Raw genomic sequence first — 10,982 nt, 5'->3', positions numbered from 1 at the left:
GGACATCGGATACATTCCTCTGGCCTCCACACACTCAAACACACATCAGCACATGCATTCATACAGTACATAGATACATGCATACACACACACACACACACACAAATAAGTAGATCTTTTTTTAAAATTTAGATTATGACCAACTTTGTTTTTTTTTTTTTAATTCACTTCTTTGTTGATTCAAAGTTCATGATAGGACAGATTATATCTGAATTCACCAAGGTTGGTAAAATTTATAGCCTGTGACTATCACTAACCCTATGCATGTTTTATGATGTTGTGCAATGATTAAAAAATGGGCTTTTGGAGCACAGTTTAGTTTTGTACGAAGACAGTTTGACAGCAAGGCAGTCCCTCTCACTTCTTGGTGCCTAGACAAAAGCAACCCCACGAAAGAAAATTCTTCTTTACGATAGAGGTTAGAAAGCATAATCAAATTTTAATATTTTTTTCTTCAGAAAACTTTCATCTTGATTGATTAGTCAGCTTTCTAAACCCTTTATTTGGTTTGCTAGATCATAAATCCATTTTAATAGCACGCTGAAACTAATTTGAGGTCCAATAGATGTTTGTTAGTTTTCCCTTTAATTAAAAATGATTTTCTCCTTAAAGGAGACTCAGACTTCTGCTTTTCTATTTTATTTATCAAAAAAAGAAGCTTTTATAATCTCCAGATACAGCCTGCCTGCTGGCAAGAGCAATATCCAAGCACATGGGACAGCAGCAAAGCTGTGGTATTCACCGTTCTAGAAATAGCTGTAAGTAGGCTCTTCATAAGAAAGGAGTATTGGTTAAGATAGTAAGTCAGTTCGGTAAAGGTGGTTAACAATACAATTCTATGTGCCTGTCCCAACAGTAAATGTCAATATGCAATAGCCACAGCTTCATATGCTGACTGATGCGTGCATTCTGTCCAATCTCCTGTTTAAAAAAAAAAAAAAAAAAAAAAAAAAAAACTATGTTCTTTTTGGTTCATGGGCAATCCTCACACTCAAGGTTGGCTCTATAGGGGCGGGACATACAGAGACTGTGGAACTAGGCAGCAGCGACCGTTCAGAGAAGGACACAGAGATGGCAAGATCTTTTCATTGATTGCCAGGACGTATCAAAGAACAGAAAACCCTTGGCTGTGTACCCAGAGCTCTTGTTTAAACAAACTCGTGTTCTGGAACCTTCTCAGGTGCCCCACCACCACTTTGAATGCAGAATCCACTTACACGTTTCCCTCCAGCAATATTTACTTTAAATCAGATCTTAAGAAAACCAGTCTGCTCTCCCCTTGACTGCTGTGGTAGACGGGAGATGTCTTCACAAACTTCCTAATGGACTTGAAGGCTTTGCCAGCCTGTGGCTATGCCTATGAGTTTCTGAATATCGAGCGATGGAGTAATTTGTAAAGCACTTTTTGGAACCCTTTGGTCTCAGTGTCTCTCTCACTCAGAACTTGGGCCCTGAACCATCCTTCCTCCAGACTACCAACATTTCTCCGGTGTCTCAACTTGAAAGTGCTTGCCTTGCAAGCATGAAGATCAGAGATTGATTCTAAGATCCCGCACCTTGAAAGTCAGGTGTAGTAGAGTAGCGGTGTTTCATGAGTTATCTTTGCAAATGGGTTCCGAGGCCTGGCGCCCCAGGCTTTGCCGCCTGGGACCTTGCACCACGGGCCATGAGGGATTTCTACCCTGCGCGCCTCAGCCCTAAAGCAAGGCGGACGTCCCTTCCTGGGGCCTGCTCGCTGCTACCCATGACTACTATGGGCGATACCTGGGCTCCTTGTCCAGCAATAGCTCTGGTGAAAGTGTCAAGTACGCGGGGAGGGGTGGGTAGGAGGTGGGGCGGGGCAGATGCAATGCCTCACTCCCCAACTCTGCAGAATCCCCCCAGGCCTCCAGAAGCCCGATCTCCTGTGGCCTGGTTCCTGAAACCATGAAGAAGTGGCCAGTCATCCATCCTAACCAGGCCAACACCAAGGCCCTGTCCTGACCTGTCAGAATCAGCAGTCTGCCCAAGCTTACATGGTGCTCGCCCGGAGCCCACCCACCCACACCCACACCCACACCCACACCCACACCCATACCCACCCCCCTATCCTGTAAACTAGGAAGGCTGAACAAATACCAACAGGAACTGGAGAGAAGCCCCTCTTGGTTCACAGCCCTGAGTTTTCTTGACCTCACAACTGTGTCTTGCACAAAGCAGAAAAGAAACTCACAGCAGCCATCAAAAAATAAATAAAAATTAAAAATAAAGTCGGGTGTGGTGGTGTGTGTTCGTAATTCCAAGCAACGACACTGGAAGTCTGGGATCACAGCACCAACCAGCAGGACAGGGCTCTGGTGAGGGCTCTTTCCCCCAGTTTCAGATGTATATTAATTAATGTGTTTGTTTTCATCTAGAGCACACAGGCCAGACCCAGCCTGCCTCTGGTTTTGTGTATCAAGTTTTTTAAAGCATGGGGCCTCATTCAGTTAGACATTCATGGTCTAAAGCTGCTTTGTGCCACAATAGAATAGCTGAAGAATTATGGAGGCGACCTACGAATACTCAAACACTAAACATTTACTACCTGATTCTTTATAGAAGAAAAAATAAGCAACAACCTCGCAAACCCAAGCCTACGTCCACCATTCAAGGGTTCTGAGCACTCTAGGTCAGGTCTGAAGATTCTACAAGGGGCTGTCATGGATGAACAGTTCATGAAATAAGGAATAGATGCTTATGCTGACGGAGGTCTTCCCTTCCTCTCACATTGAGGCTAACTAACCTCTGTGCTGTTATTAAGAGTGCTTCAGGAGACATAGACCAAAGCCCTTCCATGTAGTAAATGCATTTATATCTCTAACGCCAAATACATTCTCATTAAATCATTGCTTGAGGGGCTCTGTTGAGTGCCTAATGTACCAAGAAAAGATAGCGAAGGGCCAGAGAGCTCCAGGCACATTGCCTTCCCCCTTGACACTGGCACGGGCCCTCTAATGCACCACGCAATTTGACGCATGCAAAGCATCATTCCGAACTGTTTGTTGGTAACATCATTTGCAATACTCTCTTACCCCAAACTAGGCAGTTATCACCTTGGGATCCTAATTATGCTCTTTTTTAAAAAGAATCATGAAATTAAAGATCTGTGAGGCATCAACAATCATATTCCAATCCTCCTCGCCTCACAGATGGATAAATTAAGACCTCGGCCAAACAACTTGTCTTATTCCTCTTAAAGGGCGACAGAACATCAGCACATTCAGAGCGTTCTGTTCAAAAGTTCTGTCTGCTCCGTTTTTAATCCCTGCACATCTTGTAGGCCGAACAAATTTGGGTTGAAGGTTTTTTTAGAGGGTTGTTGTCCCCCTCCCTCCACTGGAAGTCCTGCATGGCTACGGGAAGGTTCAGGGATACGCCTGCAGCAGAGATTGAGGGAATAGCTGTCCAATGACTGGCCCAGCTTGAGACCCATCCCATGGGAGCGCGCCAAGCCTGGCACTATTAATGACGCTCCGTGACGCTTGGTCAGCTGGCTCCTCAAAGGCCTTATCCCACAGCTGATGGAAACAGATGCAGAGACCCACGGCCAAACATCAGGCAGAGCTGGAGTTCTGGGAATCATGCAGAAGAATGGGGCAAGAGTTGAGAGAGTCAGAGGGGTCAAGGGCACCTCAAGACCTGCAGAGTTAACCCATGGAGCCATGGGGGCTCACATAAACTACACCACCAGCCAAAGAGCATGCAGGAGCTAAACCTAAGCTCCTTACACATTTGTTGCAGATGGGCAACTTGGTCTTCATGCAGGTCCCCTAACAATTGGAGCAGGGGGCTGGCTATTCCCAACTCTGTTGACTGCCTGTGGATTCTGTTCCCCTAGCTGGACTGCCTTGTCTGGCCTCAGTGGGACAGGATGTGCATGGTCTTGATATGCCAGGGCAGGTTAGTACTCATGGGGGGCTTCCCCTTTTCTGAGGAGAAAAGGAGGTAATGGAAGGAGGGGCTTTGGGTTGGGAGGGGAGGAAGTGGGGAGCTGTGATTGGGATCTAAAGTGCGATCTAATTATTAATTAATTAATTAATTAATTAAAGGTTCTGTTTGACAAAGACTCAAGGAAGAATAAGAAACAGAATTTTAGAGGACACAGAGAAGGCAAGAAAGTTTTCTACTTTGACTTTGTGACGGTTTAGATAGAATATTCCAGAAAACAGCCAGAAGTTTATATTTTCACTTGGCACTCTGCAGATCGCCAGCCTCAAAGACCTGCTTTATAAACAAACAAACAAATAAATAAATAAATAAATATATAAATATATAAATATATAAATACAGTTAATGATGTTTGGGGGACAGCTTCAGGGCAAGTGGCCCTGAGAACCTCCTGGACAGCAGCAAAGGGCCTCAGAGCAGCTCAGGGGAACTCACACTTGGTTAACATTTGGCAAGAAAACATTAGGCAACTTCCTTCCATAAAGCACCTAATAGTCTTCTGAGGCACAAGACAGAAACAAGTGTTCCTCAGAAATCACTTCAGGAAAACATGTGTCTGTCCAGCCCCAGCAAATTTTACCTAACAATATTTCCCCAAACAGTTTGTCATGCTTACCTGACTCTTCCTGCCCGTGTGTGCCACAAATCACTGAGCTCCTGGTCCTTCCTCTCAGGGTGAGTTACCTACCTCCCAGGTAGAGCATGAAAGTCTAGATTCCCCAGGAATCCATTCTTGCCCTTGCTGCTTCCTTTGAGGATGGCGGGCAAAAGAGGGTGGGGAGGAAGACTGGTGAAGTCAGCATTGCTGGGATCCACACCGGCAGAAAGCAATGACCTCAGAGGGAATTCCTCCTCTTTGATCCTGGTTGCATTCGTGGGGGAGAGAGAGAGAGAGAGAGAGAGACGCAGGAACTTTTAAAGGATGAAAGTCCTTGGGAACTCTTTAAAAAATGGTACATCTTCAGATACAAGCGTAGGCCTCGCCATCACCAAGGAAACTCCCTTTGCGATAAACGGAAACCATCATAGAAAGCCGCGACCAATCAAAGTGCAGAGTTGCAGAGCCCAGTTCTGATGGCTGCATCTCCAAAATACTCCCGTACCTATGGTGTGGGAGAGGAGAGGCAAAGACTGTAAAAGCGGGGAGTTTAGGGAGTTTGCAGTGAGAATGTGTCTTTTAGGAATCTCAGAAGTTCTACCTGTAATGCCTCACCCACAGAACTGCCCAACATGAGCTGAACAAGGACCACAGCAGGCACGCCAAGATGGACAGGGAAAAGCCAACACGGGCTCGGCCCTGCAAGAGAAACCTCACCAACGAAGGATTGCTGAGAGTGGAGGAAACTGTCTCCCTCAGGGAAGATTATCAATCCCAAAGGGGGAAGCCCTGAAAATGTACATGCAAGAAACGTTATATAACGAGCAGGTTTAGGGGTGTGTGTGTGTGAACATATGTACAAGTAATAACAATTAATAAAAAGAGAGATCATGGATTTGCTAAAGAACATGGCGGGTGTATGAGAGAATTTGGAGAGTGGAAAGGGAAGGAAGAAACAATGTAATTACATTATTATCTCAAAAAAATAAAAGAAGAAACGAAGGAGAGTACATTTTAGATCTACTTTCTCACTAAGTTTGATATAGATCAGTTGGAAGCCTATTTATCTGGTGCAATTTATCAGAGAGATATGTTTGGAAAAAAACTAATTTATTTCTTAATTTTAAATGGTCATCCTGACCCTTCAGACTTACCTGTTTCTCACCTCCCATCATTCAGTGAGCTTATAACATATGAAAAATATTCTTCTGACTTACAGCCAATAATTTACATTCAATAATGTCTTAGCTGGGTGTTGTTGGGGTGATCTTTGTGTGTACTGTGTAGACTGTCTTTGTATGATTCAAATGCTGATTTCTGTGCTGGCTAGAGTTGAGTGCAGGCTAGACTTTGGTTCTTTTAGTCGTATGTCTACATTATGTTTTGTAAACACTCCCTCTCCCACCTTCTGATTGGTTTATTATAAATCTGAAGGCCTATATCAAAGGCAGGAAGTAGAAGGTGGGACTTCCAGAAGAAATAGGAATTCTGGGAGAGTCAGACATGGGAGAAGTCTCCAGTGGTCACAGAGAAAGAAGCAAGTGATAGGAATAGAGACAGAGAAGGCCACTGTTATGTGATCGGAATAACTGAGAATCTGCCCAGCTATAGTGCTAAAGCTTATAATAAATAGAAAAGGTTGGTTCCAAAGAAAGTCTCGTTTTAGGGTATGGTGAGGTCTAGCTGTGTGGACAGCTTATCAGAAGGGTAATTTGAGCCCAGGTACTGAAGGCCATCTTGATATCCATCCCAAACCCATATCAAAAATTAATGTTATGCCAAAGTTGCAGGGATTCCCAAAGACCACCGAGGAACTAATTCTGGCTCAAATGCATAAGGGTCCTTATGACGAGCTCACAAGCAAGGATTCTCACCATCACCATCACGGCGGGTCAGAAGTGAGAGTCTAGGGGTGCCAGGTATTTATTATGGTTACAGCAAGCTTGGGGAATTTCCATACGGGTCAGCAAGTTAATAGTTTAAAAATCATGTTTCTGGTGTAATCTGCAGGAACCAAACATGGGGGCAAAACCGCCTGACAAACAGGATGGCCAGATTATCTATTTTCCGCAGGGTGTCTTAGGTTATCTATATGCACTCTATATGTATCTTGGCCTTGCTGCTGATTGGCTGTTGCTCAGGGGTTGCCATAGGAGCTTGCTCAGGTAGACTTTGTGGTTTTCTTCCTGGAACTGGAGTTTAGCCAAGGCCTCACACAAAATGAAGCTTCTCCTCAAAAACAGAATTGGTTGGGTTTTACCTTAGTGGTAAGAGCCACGTCTCTGATACACTAACACCCCAGTCTTGTGCTTACCTAGAAATAAGGCGTGACTGTGCTAAGCTGTGTGCTAAATACCAGGGTAGGACTCTCAACTGTTCCACCCTCTTAGCTTCAAGAGACCTTAATGAAATTTTGTCTGAAATACACAGATTAAACAGAGGAGGTTACTTGTAATCAGAGTAACTTCTCTGCCAAGTCACCTCACTGAGTAGATGGTTGAAAAAAGGGATAAGAAAAGAATGTTTTCTTCCTCAACGGATTCAGAGCACACCTGTGAACCATTTGGAGCAAACCCGAAAACTATGTCAAGCCAATGGGAGACTCTGAGTTCAGTTGAACAACTAACACATCCAGGTCAGCAAATCTCAGCTGTGGCTAACTGTACACATTCCCTGAAGCTATTATTATAACAAAGCACTGCAGGTTTGGGCCTTAAACAACCAAAGCCTATCTCTTGGTTCTTGATACAGGAAGTCTAAACTCCCCGTGTTGGGCTTGGTTTCCTCAGAGCTTTGAGAAAGACGCTGTTTGCAAACCTTGCCCCTAATCTATACCTCAGGCATTGCTTGTCTTTGCCTATAATGTTTTCCTTGTGTCTTCCGGTCTCTGTGTCTTTCCTCTCTGTGCACCTGCTCTTCCACATAATAAAGGCAGAGTCATCTTAGATTAGGGTCCATGTCAATGACCTGATCTCAACTTGAGAATGTCCAAAGACATTATTTCTGGGAATGAGAATCTCAACATCTCCTGAGAGATGCCGTTCATCCCACGACACAACATATTGGAATAATCCGGGAGCCTACCCTGTTGTGTATCACATCTGAGAAGCTATAGCCCTGTTGCGTATCACAGCTGAGGAGCTACAGGAAGCAGAGATGAAATAGGAACAAGAGATGTTGTTAGGTGGAGTCGGCGCCTTGCTTGGGACCTCCATTTTCTAGCTTGAACTCCACTCCCCGCGCGCGTCCACACCAATCACTAATCAAGAAATGTCTGACTGGATCTTATGGAGGCATTTCCTCAACTGAGGATCCCTCCTTTCAGATAACTCTACCTTGTGTCAGGTGGACACGAACCATGCAGTGTACCCAGACACCACAACATTACCTCAGACTCTGTCTTCGTCCTGTGCTTTTTGAGGGCCAAGTCCGCAATCTCCCCAGGTGTGACCCCTGCTGCCCATCTGGCCTTGTCGATGCCATGTTCATCTACCAGTCCCGTGCGCTTAGGTCCAAACAAAAACCACTTTGCACACCTCTTCTTTAGGTCCCACTTTCTAATCCTCTCCTTCTGAGATTCTTTCAAAATGATTGTGTTCTTAGTCAATTAGAGTTCCAGAAGAGCTTTCTACCTAAAACAAAGCCCAGTGTAGCACATAGTACATCTAAATATCCCTATACAAGTTCATTCTAAGCATACCTCCAAGAGAAATGAACGTATGTATCCAGCAGAGAATATGTAGGAGAATGTTCTTAAACATAGTAGCCAAAATCTATAAACAAATATCTATCAACAGGTAGACAAGCTGAAGTATATTGTGGTGGGTTGTATATGCTAGGCCCAGGGAGTGACACTACTAGGAGGTGTGGCTTTGTTGGAGCAGGTGTGTCACTGTGGGTGTGGGGTTTGAGACCCTAGTCCTGGGTGCCTTCAGAAGAAAAAGTGGAACTCTCAGCTCCTCCAGCCCCACATCAGCCTGGACACTGTCATGTTCCCGCCTTGATGATAATGGACTGACTGAACCTCTAAAGCTGTAATCTAGCCCCAATTAAATGTTGTCCTTTATAAGAGATGACTTGGTCATGGTGCCTGTTCACAGCAGTAAAACCCTAACTAAGACATATATTAATACAGTAAAACACTATTGTTTTTAAATTACCTGTAAATGCATAGCTATGTTCCATGAACAAAGCCCATCCCACAGAGAAACCTATGCGATTACATTCGTCTAACATTCAAGATCATCAATGAGAAACGCCGGAAGAACAGTTGCCTCCGGAAATGGACAGAGAATAATGGAGTAGAGCCTGGTGGTGAAGAAGCAGAAGGAACACTGTCGAGGTGATTAAATGTTCTTTTAATCACATATTCTTTTGCCTCTCCCAAAAGGTGATGGCTATGTAAATATGGGCTTACATCTAAATGCTTCTGTTTACATACAGACTAGCTGGCCTTCTGTTCTTTCTTGTACGCATAGTATATGTCAAAAATATTTTTTAAAGGAAAAAAAAATCAGAGGAAGAGCCTAGATTGTCTTAGGGATGCTAACGGTTGGATTAAGGCCTTCTAGATTTGCGGCACTAGCTTGCTAATTCTTATCACTCTTTTTATCATTTGGCACACCTCATCACAGATTCAAGCGACCTTCATTTTTCATCCGCACCTGTTAGTGCGCATTAGCATCTCCACCAAAAATAAAATACTTTTTGCTATTTGTACTTTAAAATCTGTACTCTGTTGTTTGGGTCCAAAGAATTGTTGACATATTCTAAAGATGTCTATTCAGAACAGAGTTCTGAAAAGAGTACTGGGACTCTGTGGCCATCCTCACGTCACCAGACTAAGAAGACATGGAGTTATTCATTGATGCCCAAGGTAACATGGTTTTAAGTGACACAGGGAAGGGGTAGAGAAATCAGTTCTCCTGTCCCACTTTGACACATTTTCTCTCATATGATGCCATCAGTTCATGGTACAGCATGTTATCTTCTCAGAAACAGATTGAATATCTCGAGGTAAAAAAAAAAACCAGACAAATTTGGGACTTGATTAAATCAGTGGATAATCGTCTACTGCTCCCTAGCAACAGGGTAACTCTTCCAAACCTACAGTACGTAGATATTTTTTGGTTTTACTCATTCATGTTAAACAGAACCAAAACATTGATGCTTTTGCAAAAGAGAAAATTATTTTCTTTTTTTTTCCAGAATGACTGCAATAGCTTCTCAATTCAAAGCAGAATCCATTCAACTGCTAAAAAAATAAAATTGATTTAATTAAGGCATGAAAATATCAGTATAATTGTGAGCGTCCAGTGATGACAATAGCAAGCGTAAGTGCTATTACACTGCAAGAAGAAAGGGCCCATTTAGGAGCTCCAGATAGCCCGCTATTGAGTTTGATGACAATGCTGATAGAGTAGCTAGTGTTCACTACTTTCCTCAGAGACCGTCACCGCTATCTGCGGTTCAGTATTAGGGCTCAGAGCTGTCTCATTATTTAATTACATGTATTTGTTTATCTTTAGTAGGACACACAGAGAGACCACAGGGAGCATGCAGTAGACAGAGGACCGCTCTCTGCCGTCAGTTCTCTCCTTCCTTTAGTCTTCAGAACCAAATCCATAGCATCAGCCTTGGTGGCAAGCACCCCGACCCACCGGGCCAGCTCTAGCTCTTATCTTCCCACGCAAGCCACCAAGATGAGCAAGTACGCTTTGGTTTAGTCCGCTTTTCCTCCATATGGGAGAAAATACCTTAGAAATGCAACTTAAAGGAGCAAAGTGTTTGGGCGCAAGTTTCTGGAAAGTCCCACTGTGTCCACCCAGCTCCATCGTTGTAATGTAGGAAAACATTGACAGGTTGGCTCATAGATTTGAATTTTTGGTCACCAGAGATTGAAAGGATTAGGAGGTGTGGCCTTGTTGAGGAAGTATGTCACTGGGTTTCTAAAGTCCAAGCCAGTCACAGCGTTTCCATCGTCCTGCTGCCTGCAGATCCGAATATAGAACCCTCAGCTCCTTCTCCAGCATTCTGCCGTGCTCCCCGCCATGACCGCTGTGCTCCCCGCCATGACCGCGATGGACTAAAGCTCGGAAACTGTGGATTTCTTTTGTCTCATATTGTTTTGTTTGGGCATTTTCTGTCTTATTGATCTTTTGGTTGCGTGTTATAGTTTCCAATTTTCTATTTTTATGAGTTTTGTGTCTCACACGTGCATTTCTTAGGTTTTTCTGTTTTTTGAAAATCTGATTTATTTATTTTTGTCTGTTTTCTTGTTTGTGTTTTAAAGAGGGAGAGAAAGAAAAGGTATGGACTTGGGTGGATGGGGAGGTGGGTAGAATATGGGAGAAGATGAAGGAGGGGAAATCGTGGTCAGAATATATTGTATTAGAATGAGTTTTTTTTTTTCAAT

General features: G+C 43.7%; 1 pseudogene; it reads left to right on the top strand.

The window, feature by feature from the left end:
* The first annotated feature begins 1,381 nt into the window (after positions 1–1,381).
* LOC127671299 (pancreatic progenitor cell differentiation and proliferation factor-like) lies at positions 1,382–1,983 on the top strand (annotated as a pseudogene).
* The last annotated feature ends 8,999 nt before the right edge of the window (positions 1,984–10,982 follow it).

Source organism: Apodemus sylvaticus, chromosome 20, assembly GCF_947179515.1.
Source record: "Apodemus sylvaticus chromosome 20, mApoSyl1.1, whole genome shotgun sequence".
In the NCBI taxonomy this organism is placed as follows: domain Eukaryota; kingdom Metazoa; phylum Chordata; class Mammalia; order Rodentia; family Muridae; genus Apodemus; species Apodemus sylvaticus.
This window is presented reverse-complemented; position numbering and strand designations above follow the sequence as displayed.